This window comes from Leptodactylus fuscus, chromosome 8 (genome assembly GCF_031893055.1).
Source record: "Leptodactylus fuscus isolate aLepFus1 chromosome 8, aLepFus1.hap2, whole genome shotgun sequence".
Classification (NCBI taxonomy): domain Eukaryota; kingdom Metazoa; phylum Chordata; class Amphibia; order Anura; family Leptodactylidae; genus Leptodactylus; species Leptodactylus fuscus.
The window spans coordinates 16,310,633-16,338,536 of NC_134272.1; positions in this window are offsets into that span (position 1 = coordinate 16,310,633).

A 27,904-nucleotide genomic window follows, 5' to 3' on the forward strand; every position below is an offset into this window, starting at 1 on the left:
TCTACGCCACGAAGAATTGAGGCAGTTCTGAAGGCAAAAGGGGGTCCAACCCGTTACTAGCATGGTGTACCTAATAAAGTGGCCGGTGAGTGTGTATATATATATATATATATATATATATATATATATATATATCTCAAAAATCTTAATTTGCAAAGGTGAAAGCCAAACCAAATAGTCCATCAGCGAATTTCCCATTCATAAAACTGTCCCGAATCACGTGACATGAGCCAACCAATAAGAGGATACTATCTAGCTCTTATGTTCCGCAGGAATCCCTTTCATAGATCTGTCCCAAGTCACGTGGCACGGGACGGCCAATGGATGGCCAATAGCTGTTTACAAAGTCAATCGGAGTACAGCTGTAACGTTGGTCGACAAGAGGTATTTTTACATGTCCAGATCACGTGAAAACATCAACCCAGACATATGGATATTATTGCACCACCAACTACAAGGATTGTACAACTTCTATCCAAACGGGAGACTCAACAACAGGTTACTAAAGAGAAAGAGGGGAGAAGTCCCGAAGATGGATCGTGCGCCCTGAAGTCTCCAAGTATTATTTTTTTTGTATTTTTTATAGGTTCTTTGATGTTTGGTTGTTGGCTTCTACGAGGACCCCTGATATGTCTTGGCACAGATCTGAATATATGAATCGGTCTCCTGGATAGGACAATTTAGCAAGTTTTCTGTAAGTAAAAAAAAAAAGAAATATTTATAAAACAGAACCAAACCAAACAATTGTCACCCCCTGTTATGTACGGGCCTTCCTAGAACGTGACGCGAGTGCGGCTGTCAGGGGTTGACTCAACTCCGCTCATTCAATCTTGCACTTCCCCTTCACTCAGGCTGCAAATAGAACACAAGTCGCACTCCAACACAGTCCACGAACTCCTAATACACGCTGCCACCACCACTGATCAGGGGCGTAAATATCGGGTAGCAGCGATAGGGGCTGCCACAGTGTTTTTATGTTTGTATTTTTCTCTGAGTCTCCGATTATTATACTCTGGGGTTTGAAAAGACCCCCGAGTATAATAATTGTACATGGGTGTCCACAATGGGGCATAATCCTGTGTGCAGTGGCCACTATGGGGCATAATACTGTGTGCAGGGGCCACTATGGGGCATAATACTGTGTGCAGGGGCCACTATGGGGCATAATACTGTGTGCAGGGGCCACTATGGGGCATAATACTGTGTGCAGGAATGGGGGGGGGGAATTGGTCAGTCAGGGTCCAATTGGACGGTCGGGGGGGCCATTTCAAACGTTTGCCACAGGGCCACGCCATTCCTAGTTATGCCATTGCTGCTGATTCAGGTGCTCTTGGATAATGTTAAGAGTCTCGGTTGCACAATGGACACATCAACTCTCGTTAGCTGTTCTCTCAGATGTGACCAAGACTCTAGCTCTTCCCTGCCTCTCTACCATATTGCCCCCCTTCTCTTGCTTTCTACTGCAAGATCCTGAGAAAGAAGGATGTTTTCCTGGCTGCAGGAAAGCTGTGTCTGGGTTGAGCTCAGGGTCACTAGCCCTCCCTCCCTCCTTTGACATCTGTTTGTCCAGGGGTATATATAGGCTGTCCTTATAGCTATATGTGCTATTGGTATACTCACCAGGAAAATCAATATTCTCCCCTGCTCGGGCTATATTATGTTGACCATACTCCTTATATATCACCACATTTTCTAAATTCTCTTCATCAGGTTCCTCTGTGAACAGAAAATATACAGAATTAGCCACTTGATAACTCACAGCTAAAAAAAGTCAAGTTAAATCTTGCTACATCTTAATTCTTGATTAAAAATCTTACTGTGTAAATGGCCACAAGAAAATGGCCGCGGGTATGCACAGCCGGCTCTGCCCAAGGCACGATGGAAGACCCGACTGTGCACACCTAGAGGGTTGAAACATAGGACGGAAGAAGATGCAGGGAAAGACGTTCCAGACGAAGATAGGGGCGGCGCTGGAGAGTTCTCCCGAAGCATTGGGGACTCCCCCAGTGCTGTTTGAGTGCTGGGGCCCGCCCTCCAGTGCTGCGAGAGAACTCATTTGCATACAGAAGAAAACCAGGATTTCTACCGAACGGCTGTGCAGAGAAGACATCTAAAGGTAGGAGAAGAATATCCTTTCTTAAGGCCTTAAGGCTATTCCTACATGTTGGGGAGAAAAAATGGGATTCCAATGATTGGATCCCTTTAATATTAACTCAAATGTAGTGTCAGGAGGTTGGGATGTTTTTGTGTGTTTTGTCTTCTTACCTTGTGTAGGATCTTCAATAGAAATTATAGTATGTGGATCAAAACTTGTCTCTTCAATAGGAAATTTATCTACAAAAATAATACAAAAAAAAATACATTGGTTTATTTAAAGGGATACATCCCATTTTGTAAAGTTCTGCACATTGTTACATCCAATTTTTATTGATCCAATGAATATCCAATAAAATGTGGAGCCACTCTGCAAATAGTTATGACTAAAAAGTTCCTTCTGTATTGTGTACGCAGCTCCTATGCAGGGAAATGTTTTGTGAGTGTCACCTGACAATTTTAATGTCATTTTAAAGCCATGTTATAATTCTGAGTCCTGCCTATTAGTATCACCTGTAAGCCTGTAAATGATGTGATAGCAAATAGTAATATCTTCATGCAGCTGCATAGCTAGCAAGGGAGTAGGGGGGCAAAGACCCATCCCGGGGCCACCGGAAACAAAGGCAACAATTTCAGCTGTACACCAATACATTTGTTATGCATGGTAGAGGAGGAAGCTGATGGCTTCCTGCTGTACCATTCTTACTTGTAGGCTTCAAGCCTCTGGCCTACAAGTAAGAATGTATGCCGGAGGTCCCTGTACTACACAGAGCATGGATCCAGAAGCAGGTAGCTCCATACACTGTATACAGGCTCAGTGGCATTACTGAATCTCAGCTTCCGTTGACATCAACTTGAGCTGCGGATGCCATACTTACCTGGAGACTATACAGTGTACAGAGCTATCTGCTTCTGGCCTTAGTAGCACTTGCTAGAACTTTGATGGTACCTTAGTAGCTCTCTAGTAGTACCTAAGTAGTAACTACCTGTTAGTAGAGAGTTAGTTAGTAGCTACTAGCCAGTGTTAGTGTTTTGCTTCTCGCACAGCACCTATATCTCTGTAGGTTAGGCAGCAGGAGTTCAGGCTTACAAGCAGTCCCATGTCACCGGACCCCAGGCTCACAGAACCAAGACCATGTAACCTCACTGGTTAATCTCCACTGCTGATCAGTGCAGAAACTTAGATATCCATGGCCACAACGTGCCCTGCTTTTTCCCAATACTGGTTGGAAAGAAGGACTAGGTCTCAGGGGTCTCCATGGATAGACATAGTGGAAAGGGTCGGAGGACTGAGGAAGTGGTGAAGAGCAATCACCCCCTGTCCATGTGTATACGGGCCATATGTGTGGATCCTGCTGCTGTAGGTAAATTTTGCCTCCATCTTGCTTTGTAACTGGATGAACCTCACTAAATATACTGATCTACAAGCTGCGCCTGTTACCACCGCCATCTTGTCTTCTGTGCCTTCATTCGCACCTAACACCAAGGAGACCTCAAAACAACACCACATGGGAGAAAAGTAGCAGGGGGCACTATAGGGGATCCAACACCATCGCCTCAGTGACAACATAAAATTACAGGGCAAGAAGGGTTAAAACGAAAATACTATAAGAGAGAACTCACCAGAAGAATTACGGGTAAAACAGCCAAACAAATACATGAAATCTGTTGGAAAATAAAATATATTATTCAGTTTAGGAACAAGTCTTAAAAGGGTTTTCCGTGCACAAAAACTTTAAAAAAAAAAGTCTATTAGTGCTATTTATTAATCATAGCTCCCAACCATCCTGGATCTGGCACGACAGTCCTGATTTGACTCTGCTGTCACGCCATCCCCGACGGCTTACGACTTTTCCCGCTATGCCCCTGAAGTGTTCTGCTCGTCAACAAAATTTGCCCTGATCCACCGGATCTTATCCCAGGGTAAAGGCTAAATACTATTCTTGGTAAAGACGGTCACAGACGGTAACAGGCCCTATTTACTTACCGATCGGTAAGTGACACCGCAGGCCCCACAAAGACTATCATTATACTCGGGGGTCTTTGCAGACCTCCGAGTATAATGATCAGAGGGAGGTAAGAAATATAAAAAACACTGTTACTTACCTCTACACGATGCGGGCAGGCTTCAGGTCTAGTTGTCTGATGTCTCTGACATCACATGAACCCGGCCTGCGTCCCAGGTCATGTGATGTCCAACGTCATTGAAGAAGGACAACAGAAGAGGACTGCAGCAGAGACAGGGGACAGGTAAGTAACAGTGTTTTTTTTAATGTCTTTATTCCCCCTGGGTCTCTGATTATGAAAAGACTCCAGAGTATAATAATTGTTTATGGGTGTCCACAGTGGGACATAATACTGAGTGCAGGGGCCACTATGGGGCATAATACTGTGTGCAGGGGCCACTATGGGGCATAATAGTGTGTGCAGGGGCCACTATGGGGCATAATACTGTGTGCAGGAGCCACTATGGGACATAATACTGTGTGCAGGAGCCACTATGGGACATAATACTGTGTGCAGGAGCCACTATGGGGCATACTACTGTGTGTAGGGGCCACTATGGGGCATAATACTGTGTGCAGGGGCCACTAAGGGATATCATACTGTGTGCAGGGGCCACTAAGGGATATCATACTGTGTGCAGGGGCCACTAAGGGATATCATACTGTGTGCAGGGGCCACTAGGGGCATAATAGAGCGTGCAGAAATGTGGAGGAGGGGGTCGGTCAAGGTCTTCGGTGTCACTCGGGGTGGCCCATGTCAAAAGTTCGCCATGGGGCCCCGCCATTCCTAGTTACGCCACTGGCTCCAGGGAGACCAGCACCATCGCATCAGTGGAAGGAAGGGTTAAAACTAAAAAACTATAAAGAGTGGGAACTCACCTGAAGAATTAGGGAAAAAACAGCAAAAAAAAATCTTGAAATCTGTAGGAAAATAAACAGAAATTTATTATTCAATTTCGGAATAAGTCTTGAGTTGTGATCAGTCAGGACCAGCAGGGGGCCCCATTTTGTTTTTTATCACATGGCTCCTACTACTCTATGTATCCTCATAGAGAACCATATACAATACTTTATTTCCTTACATTTTTTTACATTTCTCCAAAAACACATATATTTGGTAAATCCGTCCGATCCATCGGCTTCATCTACAGATTTAGAAACAAAAAGAAACAAATAACAAATAGTTCCATAAATGTTTAATATTATTCCATATGTGGTGTCGGGAGGTCTTTATATGTTTTATCTTCTTACCTTGTGTAGGATCTTTAATAGAAGTTATAGCCTGTGGATCAGGACTTGTCCCTTGTATAGGAAATTTAACCAATGTACCTACAAATTAGGAAAACATACATTGGATTATTTAAAGGGATACATCCAATTTTGTACTGCACATTGTTACATCCTATCTTTATAGATCCACTGAATATCCAATAAAAGGTGAAGCCGCTCTGCAAATAGCTTGGACTGAAAAGATCCTTCTGTTTTGTGTACGCAGCTCCTATGCAGTTTAATATTTTGTGAGTATCACTTGGCAACTTCAAAATTTTGGTGTCAATTTGATGCCAAGTTATAATTTTAGAGTCCAGATTAACAGTATTTGTACCTGTAAATGATGTTATAACAAATATTAATATCTCCTTACACTTGTGTAGCTAGCAAGGAGGTGGGGGGAGGGGAAACGGCCACAGATAAAGGAAACAATTTCAACTGTATCACATTTACAAGAAGACCACTACAGTTGTTATGCATGGTAGAGGAGGAAGCTGATGTCTTCCTGCTTTACCATTCTTACTTATAGGCTGCAAGCCTCTTCAAGACTGTGGCCTATAAAGTGCCCTAACTACGACCGCGTCTCTTCACAAGTGGGCACAATGCTATCATTACATTGACCCTTATCTTGTTGCATGGCGCTTTGTAGGGCAATAATTAATATTAGGGTTAATGGCGCAACAGTTGACCTGTGCACTGATCAGTCATTTGGGGTTACTTCTGGTCTCTACTACACAGAGCACGGATCCATAAGCAGATTGCTCTGTACACTGTATACAGGCTAAATGGCATTACTTAAGCTCAGCTCCTATGCACGTCAATGTGAGCTGTGGATGCAATACTCACCTAGAGACTATACAGAGTACAGAGCTATCTACTTCTGGCCTAGTAGCACTTGCTAGCACTTTGGTGGTACCTTAGTAATTTTCTAGTAGTACCTTCCTGTTAGTAGAGAGTTAGCCAGTACCTAGTCTTAGGAGACAACTGTTTAGTTTCTCACCCAGAACCTATAGATCTGTAGGTTAGGTAGCAGTAGTTCAGGCTAACAGGCGGCCCCATATCACTGGACCCCTGGCTCACAGAATAAAGATCACGTAACCTCGCTGGTTAATCTCCACTGCTGACCAGTGCGGAAACTTAGATACCAACTACTCAAAATAAATCAGTCCCATAAATTTCTTTCAGTTCTACAAAGGTGACCTACAGTGTCCAGTTGCAGGGTGTTGTTCCAATGAGTGCTAAGCCTGGCCTGAGGCTCCTAGGAGAGCAGACCGGTATTAGTCTACAAGTTGGGGGGAATGGTAGAGCAGGAAGCTTGTGGCATTTTCCCAATAGTGGTTTGAGCCGGGCGGACTGAGCGTGGTGCGCTCCTCTCCACCCTCCCCCTCCATCCTGGCGGCTGATGTTGCCTGGGAGGGGAGGGGGTGGAGCCTCCAGCTGGTTATTTAGCCGCCAGCGCTGGACGGGGACTTCCTTTCGGATCCCCGCCAGCGCCAACGTCACAAGGATTTCCCCACCCTCCCTTCCTCTAAGTGCCTCCTCCCCCTCTCCTGCACCTTCTTCTTTTTCTTTTTTTATGCCGTGTTGTACAGTTTTTTATTCCATGGTTATTTATTTGTTTCTGTTGTTATCCCTAGGTGTCACAGCTGGCATATTGGCAGGACCTTGTCCCCTGCCCCTTTGGTATCCGGAGAGAAGAGGAGAGGCGCGTCACCCGCTGAACATCTCATATATGCACACCGCAAGCGGTGGCGGAGCATTCTGGTGACGCGCCATACAGATCGTCATGGAGTAGCGGGGTTCTGCTGATATGTTCATATTGTTTAATAAAGTTGTGGCTGGATTGTTATGGTGGAAAGGGTCAGAGGATTAAGGAAGGAGTAAAGAGAAATAGCCTCCTCTGCTGTATATAAATTGTGCCAAGTGTAAGTCCAAAAAGTGCTAAACCTGGCCTGGAGCTCCTAGACTATAAAGCCTATTGAAATACTCTGCTTACAGACTATGTGGCGTATAATACCAGAACTCATTCGGAGCTGACACTGAGCGAGGGGAGAGGGAAGCTTACATAGGAGATTCTGAGAATGCACCAAGTACAAAAACAGGAAATCTTCTGCTCTGACTTAAGTTGGTTCCGATCATCTTAAAGTCATAACGTAATAGACTGCACCAATACAATGTCTTACCTCTTACATACATATATTTAGCAAATCCATTAAATTGTTGCGGTTCATCTGTAAGAAACAAAATGAAAAAAACTAAATTTGTTCTATGTATAGATACTAAATCACAAATATGGGGTCATTGGATCCTCTCACCTTCTATTGGACAGTTGTCATATATTATAGCACAGGCTTCTGGAATAGACTCCATTATATGAAATATATCATCTGCAAACAGAAAAGGAGAGTCACGGAGTTTTATAAGGGTATGTAGACTGAGGGCTGGTCCACAACTGAGCCCGGTCTCCACTTTGCAGGTTTCCGTCTTCTACCCGAGAAACTGGACAGTAGACGGTTTTGCCGCAGAGAGGCACAAGATGTTCACGGGCGAATACTGACTTCCAGGATTCCATCTCCTGTCCAGTTCCTTGGGCAGAAGACAAACACCCAGAAAGCGGAGACCGGGCGCAGGTGTGAACCCACCCTGAGCTGCTTTATATATGGCTGGACAGCTAGGATTTTATTATGTATTGCAATTGTTTTATTTTGTCTGAGAAGCCCTAATAAAACGATTTGTGGCTGATTGCACCATACTTGGCTGGATCGGACTTTCATTGCTGTGCTCATCTATCTGTAGAGACAACGATCCCTGAGCTAATCCCGTTACAAATGGTGGCACAAAAATCCAGCAAGTTGTTTGTCATGGGTTAAATCTGTGGCTCCTGCAAAACCAGACCCTGCAAGCATGACGGGCCATCAGTGGGTCTAACTACCTGGGCACCCATAGCTTGTACCCAACATCCATATTATTTGGGCACTATCTGGTGTTTATAGTTCAGCTCTGTATGGTACAACAAAAGCTTTTGGGGGGGCGGGGGATCAATAAAAGGTATTGTGCGGGCAGCACTGGACCTGCAAACCCAAGTAGAATTCCTAACCATATATGCTATTGGTATACACACCAGATAAATCAATATTCTCCCCTGCTCTGACAGGACTCTGATCATACACCAGTATATCATGTATCAGCGCACGTCCTGTATCCTCTTCATCATCTGTGGACATAAAATATACATAATTATTAACATATGATAACTTACTACAATGTGATAGATCAGAGTAGAAGCCACTGAAAATGGCTGCACTTACAGTCCAATGAAAAAGTTTGGGCACCCCTATTAATCTTAATCATTTTTAGTTCTAAATATTTTGGTGTTTGCAACAGTCATTTCAGTTTGATATATCTAATAACTGATGGACACAGTAATATTTCAGGATTGAAATGAGGTTTATTGTACTAACAGAAAATGCGCAATATGCATTAAACCAAAATTTGACCGGTGCAAAAATATGGGCACCTCAACAGAAAAGTGACATTAATATTTAGTACATCCTCCTTTTGCAAAGATAACAGCCTCTAGTCCAGGGGCGTAACTACCGTGGTAGCAGCAGTAGCAGCTGCCACAGGGCCCGGGTCATTAGGGGGCCCGGTGACAGCCGCTACCGCTGCGTTTTTTTTTGTTTTTTTTTTAAAAGTCCGTTACGGGCCCCATTCACTTGCCGATCCTGGCTGGGCCGGGATCGGCAAGTGACACTGCGGGGCCCACAGAGGCTATCATTATACTCGGGGGTCTTTGCAGACCCCCGAGTATAATGATCGGCGCACCGGGAGGGGTAAGGTAACATAAAAAACAGTGTTACTTACCTCTCCGCGATCCTGCCAGGCCTCCGTCATTCGTGTCTGACGTCACATGACCCAGGCCAGCTTCCCGGGTCATGTGACGTCTGACGTCATTAAAGCTGGACAAGAGCGGACAGGACAGCCGACAGGAACAGGTAAGCAACTGTCTCTGTTCTTTTAATGGTTTTAATCCCCCGGGTCTCCGATTATTATACTCTGGGGTCTTTTCAGACCCCAGAGTATAAATGTTTATAGGTGTCCACAGTGGGACATATGGGGACACTATGGGGGATAATACTGTGTGTGCAGGGGCACTATAGGGGTTAATACTGTGTGTACATTGGACACTATAGGGGTTAATAATACTGTGTGCATTGGACACTATAGGGGTTAATAATACTGTGTGCATTGGACACTATAGGGGTTAATACTGTGTGTGCATTGGACACTATAGGGGTTAATACTGTGTGTGCATTGGACACTATAGGGGTTAATACTGTGTGTGCATTGGACACTATAGGGGTTAATAATACTGTGTGTGCAGGGGACACTAGGGGTAAATACTGTGTGTGCAGGGGACACTATGGGGGATAATACTGTGTGCATTGGACACTATAGGGGTTAATACTGTGTGCATTGGACACTATAGGGGTTAATACTGTGTGTGCAGGGGACACTATTGGGGATAATACTGTGTGCAGGGCTTACTAAGGGACATAATAGAGTGCGGAGGAGGGGGTCAGTCGAGGTCTTCGGCATCGGTTTGGGGAGGGGGGGCCCCATGTCAAAAGTTCGCCACGGGGCCCCGCCATTCCTAGTTACGCCACTGCTCTAGTCGCTTCCTGTAGCTTTTAATCAGTTCCTGGATCCTGGATGAAGGGATTTTGGACCATTTCTTTCTACAAAACAATTCAAGTTCAGTTAAGTTTGATGGTCGCTGAACATGGACAGCCCGCTCTCAAATGATCTGAAAACAAAGATTGTTCAACATAGTTGTTCAGGGGAAGGATACAAAACGTTGTCTCAGAGATTTAACCTGTCAGTTTCCACTGTGAGGAACATAGTAAGGAAATGGAAGACCACAGGGACAGTTCTTGTTAAGCCCAGAAGTGGCAGGCCAAGAAAAATATCAGAAAGGCAGAGAAGAAGAATGGTGAGAAGAGTCAAGGACAATCCACAGACCACCTCCAAAGAGCTGCAGCATCATCTTGCTGCAGATGGTGTCACTGTGCATCGGTCAACTATACAGCGCACTTTGCACAAATAGAAGCTGTATGGGAGAGTGATGAGAAAGAAGCCGTTTCTGCACGTACGCCACAAATAGAGTTGCCTGAGGTATGAAAAAGCACATTTGGACAAGGCAGCTTCATTTTGGAAACAAAAATTGAGTTGTTTGGTTATAAAAAAAGGCGTTATGCATGGCGTCCAAAAAGAAACAGCATTCCAAGAAAAACACATGCTACCCACTGTAAAATTTGGTGGAGGTTCCATCATGCTTTGGGGCTGTGTGGCCAATGCCGGCATCGGGAATCTTGTTAAAGTTGAGGGTCGCATGGATTCCACTCAGTATCAGCAGATTCTTGAGAATAATGTTCAAGAATCAGTGACGAAGTTGAAGTTACGCCGGGGATGGATATTTCAGCAAGACAATGATCCAAAACACCGCTCCAAATCCTCAGGCATTCATGCAGAGGAACAATTACAATGTTCTGGAATGGCCATCCCAGTCCCCAGACCTGAATATCATTGAACATCTGTGGGATGATTTGAAGCAGGCTGTCCATGCTCGGCGACCATCTAACTTAACTGAACTTGAATTGTTTGTCCAAAATCCCTTCATCCAGGATCCAGGAACTGATTAAAAGCTACAGGAAGCGACTAGAGGCTGTTATCTTTGCAAAAGGAGGATCTACTAAATATTAATGTCACTTTTCTGTTGAGGTGCCCATACTTTTGCACCGGTCAAATTTTGGTTTAATGCATATTGCACATTTTCTGTTAGTACAATAAACCTCATTTCAATCCTGAAATATTACTGTGTCCATCAGTTATTAGATATATCAAACTGAAATGGCTGTTGCAAATACCAAAATATTTAGAACTAAAAATGATTAAGATTAATAGGGGTGCCCAAACTTTTTCATAGGACTGTACTATTCTGCTGGTGCAGTCACTGTGTACATACATTACATTACTTATCCTGTATTATACTCCAGAGCTGCGCTCACTATTCTGCTGGTACAGTCACTGTGTACATACATTACATTACTTATCCTGTATTATACTCCAGAGCTGCGCTCACTATTCTGCTGGTGCAGTCACTGTGTACATACATTACATTACTTATCCTGTACTGATCCTGAGTTACATCCTGTATTATACTCCAGAGCTGCGCTCACTATTCTGCTGGTACAGTCACTGTGTACATACATTACATTACTTATCCTGTATTATACTCCAGAGCTGCGCTCACTATTCTGCTGGTGCAGTCACTGTGTACATACATTACATTACTTATCCTGTATTATACTCCAGAGCTGCACTCACTATTCTGCTGGTACAGTCACTGTGTACATACATTACATTACTTATCCTGTACTGATCCTGAGTTACATCCTGTATTATATTCCAGAGCTGTACTCACTATTCTGCTGGTGCAGTCACTGTGTACATACATTACATTACTTATGCTGTACTGATCCTGAGTTACATACTGTATTATACTCCAGAGCTGCGCTCACTATTCTGCTGGTACAGTCACTGTGTACATACATTACATTACTTATCCTGTACTGATCCTGAGTTACATCCTGTATTATACTCCAGAGCTGCGCTCACTATTCTGCTGGTGCAGTCACTGTGTACATACATTACATTACTTATCCTGTATTATACTCCAGAGCTGCACTCACTATTCTGCTGGTACAGTCACTGTGTACATACATTACATTAATTATCCTTTATTATACTCCAGAGCTGCACTTACTATTCTGCTGGTGCAGTCACTGTGTACATACATTACATTACTTATCCTGTACTGATCCTGAGTTATATCCTGTATGATACTCCAGAGCTGCGCTCACTATTCTGCTGGTGCAGTCACTGTGTACATACATTACTTATCCTGTACTGATCCTGAGTTACATACTGTATTATACTCCAGAGCTGCGCTCACTATTCTGCAGGGCTTCATAGCTGAAATTTTTCTGTATTTTTGGCTTCTTCAGAATCTTCATACAGTTGACTGAGGATAAGCAATTGCCCATGTTTTTTTTTTTCCTGTAGATGAAAGAAGAGATGAATGAGATATGGTGGGGGGACGAAAAGTGATGAGGAATTAAGACAGATTCCCCCTCGCAGTCCTCATTTTTGCAAGTATGACTGGGCCCTACATGCCGGCACCTCCATATACAGTCCTATGAAAAAGTTTGGGCACCCCTATTAATCTTAATCATTTTTAGTTCTAAATATTTTGGTGTTTGCAGCAGCCATTTCAGTTTGATATATCTAATAACTGATGGACACAGTAATATTTCAGGATTGAAATGAGGTTTATTGTACTAACAGAAAATGCGCAATATGCATTAAACCAAAATTTGACCGATGCAAAAGTATGGGCACCTCAACAGAAAAGTGACATTAATATTTAGTAGATCCTCCTTTTGCAGAGATAACAGCCTCTAGTCGCTTCCTGTAGCTTTTAATCAGTTCCTGGATCCTGGATGAAGGTATTTTGGACCATTTCATTCTACAAAACAATTCAAGTTCAGGTAAGTTTGATGGTCGCCGAACATGGACAGCCCGCTCTCAAATGATCTGAAAACAAAGATTGTTCAACATAGTTGTTCAGGGGAAAGATACAAAAAGTTGTCTCAGAGATTTAACCTGTCAGTTTCCACTGTGAGGAACATAGTAAGGAAATGGAAGACCACAGGGACAGTTCTTGTTAAGCCCAGAAGTGGCAGGCCAAGAAAAATATCAGAAAGGCAGAGAAGAAGAATGGTGAGAACAGTCAAGGACAATCCACAGACACCTCCAAAGAGCTGCAGCATCATCTTGCTGCAAATGGTGTCACTGTGCATCGGTCAGCAATACAGCGCATTTTGCACAAGGAGAAGCTGTATGGGAGAGTGATGAGAAAGAAGCTGTTTCTGCACGTACGCCACAAATAGAGTTGCCTGAGGTATGCAAAAGCACATTTGGAGAAGCCAACTTCATTTTGGAAACAAAGATTGAGTTGTTTGGTTGTAAAAAAAGGCGTTATGCATGGCGTCCAAAAAGAAACAGAATTCCAAGAAAAACACATGCTACCCACTGTAAAATTTGGTGGAGGTTCCATCATGCTTTGGGGCTGTGTGGCCAATGCCGGCACCGGGAATCTTGTTAAAGTTGAGGGTCGCATGGATTCCACTCAGTATCAGCAGATTCTTGAGAATAATGTTCAAGAATCAGTGACGAAGTTGAAGTTACGCCGGGGATGGATATTTCAGCAAGACAATGATCCAAAACACCGCTCCAAATCCTCAGGCATTCATGCAGAGGAACAATTACAATGTTCTGGAATGGCCATCCCAGTCCCCAGACCTGAATATCATTGAACATCTGTGGGATGATTTGAAGCAGGCTGTCCATGCTCGGCGACCATCTAACTTAACTGAACTTGAATTGTTTGTCCAAAATACCTTTATCCAGGATCCAGGAACTGATTAAAAGCTACAGGAAGCGACTAGAGGCTGTTATCTTTGCAAAAGGAGGATCTACTAAATATTAATGTCACTTTTCTGTTGAGGTGCCCATACTTTTGCACCGGTCAAATTTTGGTTTAATGCATATTGCGCATTTTCTGTTAGTACAATAAACCTCATTTCAATCCTGAAATATTACTGTGTCCATCAGTTATTAGATATATCAAACTGAAATGGCTGTTGCAAATACCAAAATATTTAGAACTAAAAATGATTATGATTAATAGGGGTGCCCAAACTTTTTCATAGGACTGTACATGTATGGATACGCTATAGAGATGAGACCATTTCTTCCTATGGATCCTGATTGACTCCGTATAAGACAACTGATCCCAAATACTGAATTATGGCTCCGCACCTCAGCCTGCATGTCTTGGAAATACAGGAATATCACCCACTTAAGGGTCCGCGCTGGTCTCCACATCCTTAACCTTTCCTAATACACAGAAAATGCCCAATGAGCCAACCAGCTCAGGTCACGTAAGGTCGCGCTTAGTTACACAGGTATAGCCAAGAATTTCCTATGTGTCAAGATAGGACCCTAAATAAATATGGACCCCTTTAAGTAATAAATAGAGACCCCATATAAGACCTTCTAGATAAATACAGACCATACATTATGGCTAGACCCCCTAAAGTCATGAACCCATAAAACATACCCATAAATATAGACCCTATGATAAATACATATATACCCACTCAAGTAATATAAACCTTATAATAGGGCCCCTATATAAATACAGACCCCAGAACCCCTAAAGTAATAAAAGACACAGACTAGACCCCCGTAAATAAATGCAGACCCCACACTGGACCCCTCAAGTAATCTAAACCTCAGAATAGGCCCCCTATAGAAATACAGACCCCCTAAAGTAATAAAAGACATAGACTAGGCCCCCATAAATAAATGCAGACCCCACACTGGACCCCTCAAGTAATCTAAACCTCAGAATAGGCCCCCTATAGAAATACAGACCCCCTAAAGTAATAAAAGACATAGTCTAGGCCCCCCATAAATAAATGTAGACCACACACTGGAGTAAGCCCCCTATATACATACGACTCCAAGACTAGACCCGCTGCAATAATATAAACCCCCTGACCCCCTATATAAATACAAAGCTCACACCAAATAAATAGAGAACCCCCTCATATAATAGAAAATCCAGACCATACACCCTAGACTAATACGCATCCAGACCAGACGCTGCAAATAACAATCACTAGCTCCCCCCCGAGGGTGTCCTCAGCCTTCTATGTCGGTGCGTTGTCACCTTCTATGACACCTGGAAGAGCAGCAAGTCACCCCGGAGCCGCAAGAGACTGACTGTACACATGGTCCTCTTCACTACCTGTTGTGTTCTTGGTGTACCGCCATCGTCTGCAATGGTACGTGAGAGGAACGAGAACAACCTGTAGAGGTAGACGGGATCCTCTAGCCAGTTTGCTGCCGCCCTGAGGTGACCCGTTGCTCTTCCAGGCGTCATAGCTGATGTATAGCGGAGTATCGCTGACAAAAAAGAATGGGGTGACCTATAGCGTTACCTGTAGCCCCCGACACCTCTGCTATATATGTGAATTCCCGCCTTTTCAGATTGCCCGCCAGAATGTACTTCCGGTCACGTTACACATGACTCATAGTACTGACGGCTGAGGTGACGTCACTGGCTTCTGTGACTATCTCATGGGCGATAGTTTAGATGATATTATAGTTCTGGATGATTGGAAAGATTGTATGGGCTCCCGCCAGGGTCACGTTATCTAGGAGGGTCCTGATGGGTCACTGTGGCCTTCTGGGACCACAACCCTCAGGTCAGATACGTCTAGAAGCCTGTTACGGTCTCATAGGACGTCTCTCCAGGTATGTTCACGTGTTAGTGCAGTCTCTTTTTTTAAGAATCTTACTAAATTTAGCAAATTTGTAACAAAAAACTTGATATGACCGTGCGAATGGTAATCGACCCGTATTCTCGTATATTAGAGGATCGCAGTTTTAAAGGGATTCTATCCCGTTTTTCTTCTTCGTTGCTAGGACTTCTAGTATCTTTCTATCTGCTATGAGCTTGTATGTGTTTTTGTGATATATTACTGTATCATCCATGCCGCTGTAACACTGAATATCCTCATGGAGGGACTATTAAAGGATTATCTTATCTTATCTTATCTTTGCTCCTAAAGCAGAGTGATGACAAAGACTCTCCAGTGACACCTCTGTCTTCTTCTCCTGACCGCCTCTTCGTCGCGTCATCGGCTGCAGCCAAAAGAGCCGACTGCACCCATCCGTCGGCCATTTTCATGTTGCCGAACAGACGCTCGTGTAAGGAAAATGGCCGACAGATTATAGAATCCCTTTAAATCTCCTATTAGGAAGGAACAAGGTTTAATAAAGTTTGTTGAAAAAAATTATATATTAATAATAATGAAAAATGATAAACCACTTTGTTTGTAGAATTTTTTTATTCACATATAAGATATCTCCGCAGTCTGAACAACCGGTAGAATAAAATCATTTTTATCAGATAATGATCGGCGTAGCGTAAAATCATGGCAAGAAACTTCTCAGAGCTCAATGTTTGTGCAATGTCTTCAGACTGATACATTGGGGCAGATTTACTAAGGCCTGGGTGACATCTGCGTTCGGTAATCCGTTCAGGGAACTGACTACCGAACGCATTGGCAAGTGGTGTGCAGTGAAAGCACATGGACCCTATAGACTATAATGGAGTCCATGTGCTTTCCACACGGTCTCCGCACCAGTCATTCGGACAGGAAATTAGATCATGAAGTACTTTGCTCTCTGCATGTTCCATGCGGACACCGTGTGGAAAGCACACGGACCCCAATATATGTGCTTTCACTGTTCACTACTTGCCAATTCGTTCGGTATTCCATTAGGGACCCCCCAAACGGATTACCGAATGCAAATGTCACCCGGGCCTAAGACTGCCGTTTCGTACTTGGCAAACTTGGGTGCATCTAAACCATCATCTCCAACCCCTGGCTCTTCAACTGTTGCAAAACTACAACTCCCAGGCAAATACAGCAAATCAGGCCCCACCCCCAATATACTTGAGATTTGCATATCCTTAAAAAGCTGATTATCTCTGCAGTGCTTCATCGGTTTCTGGCCATACAGGTAGGCTTCTGCCCCTATTACAGGCCCTCACATGGCACTATTATTGGTCTAGGAGTTATTTTGGACCTCACAGTCCCCCTTTAATGGATGCCAATGGATTCCCAATGGAACAGGTTCAGTGAAAATAGATATTTTTATTAATGCACTGTGCCACATATGGATAGTAGAGTGCAAAATACGACGTTTCGGCTGTTATAGCCTTTTTCAAGCTCAATTCTATGCTTGAGAAAAAACACCAATTAACTGTACGAGCGGTTGTTCTGGTGGAGGCCGGAGTAGCCTTGCCAGTGTGTGGTGGTGCCAAGAATGGTGGAATTCAACCAAGATGCTGTACGAATCTTAGTGAGAACAGAGGTTCAATCGGTCATGGTTGAGTTGTAGATTCACCTTAATCAGGTTGGCTTCTCTCAAACTGGGAACGCCCATGGATGAGGTAATAATAGGAGGTTCCTATTATTCCACTAGCGTCACCAATGGTCACCGCTTGGGCCACGCTACAGGGGGCGCACCTCTCCAGGACTGTCCTTATCAGAACATCTCACTTAAGACCAGTCTTTCAGATTTATCTCATCCATTGGCGTTCCCAGTTTGAGAGAAGCCAATCTGATTAAGGTGAATCTACAACTCAAACTCACAAAACTCACAAACTCCATTTTTACAGAGACAGGAGCTGTAGAACCAGTGTACTACAACCAATTGAACCTCTGTTCTCACTAAGATTCGTACAGCCTCTGGGTTGAATTCCACCATTCTTGGCACCACCACACACTGGCTACTCCGGCCTCCACCAGAACAACTGCTCGTACAGTTAATGGATGTTTTTTCTCAAGCATAGAATATTGAGCTTGAAAAAGACTATAACAGTTGTATTTTGCACTCTGCTATTCCATGTGTGGCACAATACATTAGTAAAAATATCTATTTTCACTGAACCCGTTCCATTGGGATCTTTTACACTGAGTTATATTTTAGATAAGAATGTGCTTCCTACATTATGGCGGTTCTATGGGTCGGACCAATGTTACTTCCAGGATGACAAGGCCAGCTGTCACGTAGCGAGGTCTACCATGGCTTGGTACAGTAACAATCAGGTTAACCAACTGGACTGGCCTGCTCAGAGCCCAGACATGAACCCTACTGAGCACCTCTGGGACAAGTTGGATCACCGAACTAAGGGGTGCAGCAGCCGTGCAAAATCGGTGAAGGAACTTACCTGTCTTCTCCAAGCCGAATGGAATAAAATACCACTAGCCGGGGATTCAATTATATAATTATATTATATTGATTATATTCAATTGCTCTTGTCATTCTGGTAAATTTTATTGTTTTTGCCCCTTGGTTACCTTTCTCCAGCGATTTCTCTGCTTCCCCCTCATTGTAGATTCTTCTTCTTCTTTGCACGTTGTCAAGGATTTTCTGTATTCAGTCCTGTAAGAAGCTGAGGACAGTGTTTGAGTGACTTCCCCCTAACCCCTCTCTGTAGGTCTCTCTGGAGAACCGACTTCTTCCTTCATTCTGGCAATCACTCCGACCTTCACGGTTATGGACTCATTCACATGATGCAGTTGGGTGCAATTATTCCCTTCCCGACACCCATTGTAAATGTATGGTGGGTGTCAGGATTTTAACCATGGTGACTACTGTGGCAGCAATGCATGTGAACATAGTCTCTCCCGTGACTGAGACATCTGACGGGCAGTAGCATGCGGGTACCGCCATGTTCACTCAGGTCACCGCCCCCCAGAGGGAGACCCGGGAGTAGCAAACCATCACCATGACAGCTTGGAGCCTATTGAACACTCCCAGCCCTGTCATTACTGTGATTCTATCATAGCATGCCATAGAAGTCAACAGGTTTTACTACATACTGCAACATTGCAGTATATTGTCTTAGCGAACAGACCCACTGGGGTTCGAGTCCCCTCTGTTGTCTAAAAATAAAGGTTACTTTTTTTTTTTTTAATAAATCCGAAAAATATAAAATTTCAAATCATTCCATCTCCCTAGATCACATATTATAAAAAATTTTAAAAAACTTTCTGTAAAGATTAAAACATTACAAAAAAAAACTATATACATTTGGTATCGCCCGGATCGTCCTGACCCGCACAATATATTTATCATGCAATTTTTGCTGCACATTGAACGTCGTAAACTCTAAACCCATAAAAAGACACAAATAGAGGAGGTTTTTGTACCAATTCCCCCTTATTCTGAATTTTTGGCCCCACAAAAATAAGTCAGTGATAGGACAAATGAAAAGGTTATGGCTTTTGGAAGGTGGGGGGTAAAAAAAATAAAATTGGCTGCCAGGGGAAGGGGTTAAACCCACATCGGAGAAACACTAGGAACTCATTGACCACTAGAATGGCATTTACAATACAGTTCTTCTAAGCTGCAATACACTTTCTCTCCACAGGTGGTCAGTATTGCACATCTTATCAAACCTTTGTCACGTTCTTCAGCATGGAGACCTTCACAGGTCACTTTCTTCACCTTCTGACGGGATTTAGTTTTAAATATGTGAAGTTTTATCGCCATTAACAAAGTCTGTAGGTTAAATAGTTAAATCCTGAATACACCATAATAAAAAAATGTTATAAGTGGAAATGCTCTTTAAGGGCAAATTTTAATAGAAGTAACGGTGAGGACAGCCGAGTAAAGCGGTGTTGCTGGGGGTTAGTTAAAAGCAAAAAATACCAAGTTACCAAGTGCTGACCCCTGGCTAGGTAGATATAATGTCTAGGAGTTCTATAAGGGACTTATGGTTTCCATTTACCCTTCCCTTTCTTGGGACAAGCTGGGTGTTGTAAATTCCCCATCCAAAAATTTAAGGAGAAGTAGGAAGAGTACAGTAGCTATAAGCGCCTTTAAAGGGATATATGGTCCTGTCCATTCGTACAGTCCTATGAAAAAGTTTGGGCACCCCTATTAATCTTAATCATTTTTAGTTCTAAATATTTTGGTGTTTGCAACAGCCATTTCAGTTTGATCTATCTAATAACTGATGGACACAGTAATATTTCAGGATTGAAATGAGGTTTATTGTACTAACAGAAAAGGTGCAATATGCATTAAACCAAAATTTGACCGGTGCAAAAATATGGGCACCTCAACAGAAAAGTGACATTAATATTTAGTAGATCCTCCTTTTGCAAAGATAACAGCCTCTAGTCACTTCCTGTAGCTTTTAATCAGTTCCTGGATCCTGGATAAAGGTATTTTGGACCATTTCTTTCTACAAAACAATTCAAGTTCAGTTAAGTTTGATGGTCGCCGAACATGGACAGCCCGCTCTCAAATGATCTGAAAACAAAGATTGTTCAACATAGTTGTTCAGGGGAAGGATACAAAACGTTGTCTCAGAGATTTAACCTGTCAGTTTCCACTGTGAGGAACATAGTAAGGAAATGGAAGACCACAGGGACAGTTCTTGTTAAGCCCAGAAGTGGCAGGCCAAGAAAAATATCAGAAAGGCAGAGAAGAAGAATGGTGAGAACAGTCAAGGACAATCCACAGACCACCTCCAAAGAGCTGCAGCATCATCTTGCTGCAGATGGTGTCACTGTGCATCGGTCAACTATACAGCGCACTTTGCACAAATAGAAGCTGTCAGGGAGAGTGATGAGAAAGAAGCCGTTTCTGCACGTACGCCACAAATAGAGTTGCCTGAGGTATGAAAAAGCACATTTGGAGAAGCCAACTTCATTTTGGAAACAAAGATTGAGTTGTTTGGTTATAAAAAAAAGGCGTTATGCATGGCGTCCAAAAAGAAACAGCATTCCAAGAAAAACACATGCTACCCACTGTAAAATTTGGTGGAGGTTCCATCATGCTTTGGGGCTGTGTGGCCAATGTCGGCATCGGGAATCTTGTTAAAGTTGAGGGTCGCATGGATTCCACTCAGTATCAGCAGATTCTTGAGAATAATGTTCAAGAATCAGTGACGAAGTTGAAGTTACGCCGGGGATGGATATTTCAGCAAGACAATGAAAACACTGCTCCAAATCAACTCAGGCATTCATGCAGAGGAACAATTACAATGTTCTGGAATGGCCATCCCAGTCCCCAGACCTGAATATCATTGAACATCTGTGGGATGATTTGAAGCGGGCTGTCCATGCTCGGCGACCATCTAACTTAACTGAACTTGAATTGTTTGTCCAAAATACCTTTATCCAGGATCCAGGAACTGATTAAAAGCTACAGGAAGCGACTAGAGGCTGTTATCTTTGCAAAAGGAGGATCTACTAAATATTAATGTCACTTTTCTGTTGAGGTGCCCATACTTTTGCACCGGTCAAATTTTGGTTTAATGCATATTGCACATTTTCTGTTAGTACAATAAACCTCATTTCACTCCTGAAATATTAGTGTGTCCATCAGTTATTAGATATATCAAACTGAAATGGCTGTTATAAACACCAAAATATTTAGAACTAAAAATGATTATGATTAATAGGGGTGCCCAAACTTTTTCATAGGACTGTATATATGGTCAGCTGTGCCTATATAGCGTATATTGCAGTGATGATACTTATCTGAGCACAGAGCCTCCCGTGCCGTGAAATGTCCTCTTCTGCTGAGATTATCTTCTGTGTGAACTGTATACTATATATATATATGTGACATGCCTGCCACACCTGTCTTGTTTCCTCCCACATTCTTCCAAATCATTCATATCCTGAACGTATCTAGATTCAAACATAAAAGTAAAGGGGACATCCAGGTTTGGACTAGCGCCCCCTATAGTATGGTGATCGGACAGGTGAGTGGTCCCGCTCCAGGAACCAGAAGCGTTACACAGACCACTGACTTTTTCAGTATAAAAGATCTGCTGTTTTTAGGAGCACCGTGACTATCAAGGTTACATAGCTGTTATTAGTTCTCTGGGGCTGCATAGATGTCATTGAGAGCACTATGGCTACTATGGCTGTGGTTGGGGCAATGTGGCTACATAGTTGTTATTGTGGTCACTGTTGCATGTCCAAATATTCCTCTTCTGACATGAATACTGAATGATCGGAAGGTCAAGTCGTCAGCAATGATTTAGCCATTGAAGCCCCAAAAAGTGAGTTAGAATTGATGATCAGGATCCTGGGATGGGATTCAGACCGACAACATTTTTGTTCCCAGGAGCCTTCACCAATTTTAATTTGCCCCTGACTACTAATAAACGATCAAACAGTAAAAATACCCAAAGATCTGAATACACCTATGTGTCATGAGAATACATGTGTGTCCTGGGTGGACTGAGAATACATGTGTGTCCTGGCTGGACCGAGAGTACATGTATGTCCTGAGGAGACTGAGAAAACATGTGTGTCCTAGGTGGACTGAGAGTACATGTGTGTCCTGGATGGACTGAGAATACATATATGTCTTGGGGAGACTGAAAATACATATATGTTCTGGGTCAGAGGGGGCGGCTGCCCTGGGGTCACTGATTCTGTGTGGCCCACTTCGGGGCCGCCATTAACACATGCTTTACTACTAACTAAATTGGTGTCTACAGACATTGATTTAGTTGAAATCCATCCTGCAAATAAATGTCTTGTAAACCGCAAGCCACTTCAGACCTGGGGTTTACAAGCCTCCAAGACCACTTCAGGTCTGCATCTTGGCACAGGTAGGTGCAATGACATCCTTTGTGTAGACAAGGAGGAGGCTCAATTTCTCAAAGGATCAGAGGTAGGTGCCGGTGGGTGGTTGTGGGTATTTTCATATTATCAGGGAAGAATTCTAACCATAAGGGAGGATTCATTTGGGAGAATTTGGATGATGGTGGGATCATTTATATATGGACTATTAGAGGTCCTTGGGGACGGAGAACATCGATGTGTCCTGGGGGGACTAAGAGGAGTGAGTAGGCAGAACCAGTTCAAGTGTTTTACCGTCAATTTCAGTGAAGGTGACAACTTCACAAGACATTCACCTATGACACAACCGCCCCCGTAGTGAGCTGACTGCACCTTGGCTGATAATCTAAGTCTGAGCATGGGAGACTGAAGAAGGTATGAGCAGCGTCTCTAGTTGTTTTAAGGATCACAAATGCCCCTATTGTACACCTCACCTGTTATTCCTGCAGTTCTTCATTCTGTACAACCAGTTATAACAAGAAAAAGACCAGAAAAATGAAAAAATGTATGAAAAAAAGCAAAGAAGTGGTCTTTTGACATGTCCCCTAGGGGTGGAATGAACCTAACCCATAATACATACCCATGTCTACACCCCACAATAGCATCTAGACGGTGCAGAGATTATTCGTGTCATCATTTTCGTTAAATAAGAAACAAAACCCTACACAATGTTAAGGCGACATTCACATCTGCGCCGGAGTCTCCATTGGACAAAGGACTTTTTCCTCCGCTGCTTTCAGTTTAAAAATGACAGACACCCGATGAACCCCATAATAGTTAATGGGGTTTGCTGGGGATCTGTTTTAGCAGGACCAACAAACCTGAACAACGAAGAGGCAATGCTAGTGTGAACCTGGCCTGAGGATTAGACTGAAGTATTAATCGCTTATTACGGCTCATTCACACTATGTATACGGCAGCTTATTCTGAATGTAAAACACGTTCAGAATCAGTAGCGTATAAAGCAGTTCCATTCATTTCTATGGGAGCCGGCATATGAGCGCTCCCCATAGAAATGAATGGGCTGCTTTTTTCACTACGAGCAGCCCCACTGAAGTGAATGGGAAGTGCCGGCGTATACGGCTCGGCATGAGCAGAGCTTACCGTACACGCCGGCACTTCCCATTCACTTCAATGGGACTGCTCGTAGTGAAAAAAGCAGCCCATTCATTTCTATGGGGAGCGCTCATATGCCGGCTCCCATAGAAATGAATGGAACTGCTTTATACGCCGCTGATTCTGAACGTGTTTTACATTCAGAATAAGCTGCCGTATAAGTAGTGTGAATGAGCCCTTAGAGAGACCACAAAAGGGGACAATGTCTGATTCCAAATTATTGGCCTGCAGCGGTGCCCGAGAATCACATGACACAGCTCATAGAATGTATTATAGGCAGCTCCGAGCCTCTAATGAAGCGAGGTGAGGCGGCAGCCTCAGGCAGCACTCTGGAGGGGGCGACAGCCTCGGCAATCAGATTTTTTAGTTCAGTCAATTGTGTCACTGTGGGGCATAATATAGGCTGCAGGGGTCGCTGTGGAGAAGTGAGGAGTCAAAGATGTCTGTGTTGTAAACTTCACAAAGTCAAGTCACAGCTGGAAGAAGTGGTCATGGCAGTCCAAAGGGAAGAGACGGGAAATGTGGGAAGACGTCTCCTGTAAGTATTACTGCATAATATATATCTGCAGTGTATAGCATACTCCCTCCCCCGCTGCCTGACGCGAACGATCGAAAAATGAATATCACCCCCCAGTATTCAGTTGGGGGGGGGGGAGTGTCTTCTGATAATCCGCCCCAGGCAGCAGAAAGGCTAGGTTCACCACTGATTATAGGTTGTAGTTAGATAAAAAGAGATGGCGGCAGAATAACAATCAAGACAGGACAGGAGACATTCCACACAACAACACAGTTACCCAAAGTACAGAAACTTTACAGTAAATAGAAAGATTGTTTTGCTTCATACAAAGTGGACAAAGTTCACACAATGGTGTATAAAGAGAGTGACTACAAGAACAAGAAGTCCAACAGTCTTTACAGGGCATAGGAGGTAGCAATATAGTAGTTATATTGTAGTACATAGGAGCAGTATTATAGTAGTTATATTGTAGTACATAGGAGCAGTATTATAGTAGTTATATTGTAGTACATAGGAGCAGTATTATAGTAGTTATATTGTAGTACATAGGAGCAGTATTATAGTAGTTATATTCTTGTACATAGGAGCAGTATTATAGTAGTTATATTGTAGTACATAGGAGCAGTATTATAGTAGTTATATACTTGTACATAGGAGTAGTATTATAGTAGTTATATTCTTGTACATAGGAGCAGTATTATAGTAGTTATATACTTGTACATAGGAGTAGTATTATAGTAGTTATATTCTTGTACATAGGAGGTAGTATTATAGTAGTTATATTCTTGTACATAGGAGCAGTATTATAGTAGTTATATTCTTGTACATAGGAGTAGTATTATAGTAGTTATATTCTTGTACATAGGAGCAGTATTATAGTAGTTATATTCTTGTACATAGGGGGCAGTATTATAGTAGTTATATTCTTGTACATAGGAGGTAGTATTATAGTAGTTATATTCTTGTACATAGGAGTAGTATTATAGTAGCTATATTCTTGTACATAGGAGCAGTATTATAGTAGTTATATTCTTGTACATAGGAGTAATATTATAGTAGCTATATTCTTGTACATAGGGGCAGTATTATAGTAGTTATATTTTTGTACATAGGGGGCAGTATTATAGTAGTTATATTCTTGGACATATGAGCAGTATTATAGTAATGAGAGCATTATATCAGCATCCTGAGTTGACAGAAATTCAGAATAAATGTCTCTCAGCCTCTTCAGTATTACATCTGCTTGCTCTGCTCTTGAGTAATACTTACCGTACTATAACTGTGCCAGTCTATATGTGTAGTTATTTTAGGCTGTGATATTTTGTCCACAAGATCATTTCCTTTGCTGTTTCATCCTCAAATTTACTACATAGAAATACATTATATTATTTTTTCAGTATTCTGCATGTGTACAAGAAAAGCAACGGCCATATCCCTTTAGATAATATTTTTTATGCTAAAATTTTATTTTTTACCATATTTACAAGTATTTACAATCTTAACAAGATCTCTTAACAATACGACATCCGAATACCGTAGGTTCCATTGCTCCTTCCAACCAATGTGTCAGTCCCTCAGGAGGTCTATAAAAGAAGTAAGGCTGAGTGGTAACCTCCTGAACCTTTTGCAGATTGCAAGCTCTTCAGCCTAGGATCCCTGGCTGCCAATACATTTTGTCATGTTTTCCCCATTTCCATCTGCTGTTAAAAGATACATGCAATTCCTAAAAAATAAAAACAATATATATATTATAAATACAGGCCATCATAAAGGAACACGTCTGATTTTTGGGTGAATTGTATATTAAAGGCTACTCTTTGCAGCCTTCAATAGCCGCTTCTTCCTAATTTCGGTACAGTTGACATTTTTTCTCTAGCCCCCACCGTTCCTGAGCATTTTGGGGGTTTGCTTTCCATGTATCCAGCACAGTGTATTGTTTTAATGGATGGTAAAAGAGCAGACCATGATTTTTTCTTACCTGGGTGCCATACCTGTACTGAGGAGTTGTTTGGTGAGTTGGGACGGGACACATCAACTGGCTGAGTCTCTGATACAGCTTCAAAAAAAATATGGGAAATATCTTATTAAAAAAAAACTATTAAAACAGGATATAGTCAAGAGTGAGTTGGCGAAGTCAGGAACAGGTTATGGTTAATGGACACCAGTAGTAATGGCCAAACCTTGTGAGGTTCATTTCACAAAATTCATAAGTCTTGGTCCAAACTGGAAGTGCAGTTATTATCCTCTGGGGTCACCTTATTGGAGGCCAGGGAGGGTGCGTAATAAAACATTTATACTCACCTTTCCTGGGCTTTTTCCCCAGGTGTCCTTGGTGTCTTCCAGCTCTCCCTGATGTCATTGGCCCCAATGGTCACTAGTGAGTTACATAGCCAGGAACATGGGAAGAATATGCAAATCTGACTTCCATGATGTAATTAGGATGCCAGTGCCTCAAGCATGCACACCAATAGAGGGCGCTGACTGAGAATGTGCAAGTCTGTCTTCCATGATGTAATTAGGAAGACAGAGTCTCAGTCAAGCAAGCCTATAGAGGGCGCTCCCTTTAACATCATGCCGACCCTAGCCAGGAACAGTCAGGGTTACTGGTCACTAGTGAACTGTATAGTCAGGAAAATGGGAACTGGCAAGTGGTTGAGTATTAAGTACAAATAAAGCACCCAAAATACTGGAACAGTCCAACATGGCTAGGAACTAGTACAATACAGACCTGCACTTGCCCTTTAACAGAATACCTATGTATTTGGTTATTACATAAGACATCCTGTACTTCTCGGGAGGGATTACACCGACGGCTTGTTTCAGATTCACGTCCCCTATTACCTAAGGAAAATAGAGCCATTGCTAGTAAGTAAGAACTCTTAAACTGTGTTGATCCAAAAGAAGTAAAAAATACTAAAAGTCTTGTGGTCCTAGGTAGGTAACGTGAAGGCCCTTCTGTCCCAGTATTGTAATGGTAGGTGAGGACCCTGATACAGAATTATTATTCCTCTGCTCAGAGTCACAACTAACAGTAACCAAGAAAGATACATAAAAGTGAAGGTGCCCTTTAGACCCCACGACCATATCATCTGGTGGCCATAAGAGAAACTTACCCCATATACCCCCAAAACAGCGCATGATAATCCTGAGACCTGGACAGAGGAGAGATCAAAGTAACATATCACAATATGGACAGTACCCAAAATGTCTTCTCTATTATTTTTGGGCACTTTATTAGTTTTATAGTCATATTCGATTCCGCATATGAAGAGGGGGTGTTGGTTGTCAGCTGGTCAAGTACCCCAATGGGTAGAGGGGGCATTAGGTAATGACCCAAGACACACGTCAGTAGAGGAGCCCATTATTGATAATAGTGACCCTGATATTGGGGGTCCTTGTTCCTCATAGTTTTAAAAGCACGTTCACACACATTGCGTGTTTAATACATCTGCCATAAAGTATCACGAGCTGTATACAGCTGCGCTGTCAGTACCCGGGTCACAAAATGATAGTCTCAGTGGCGGCCGAATCTCTGTAACTAC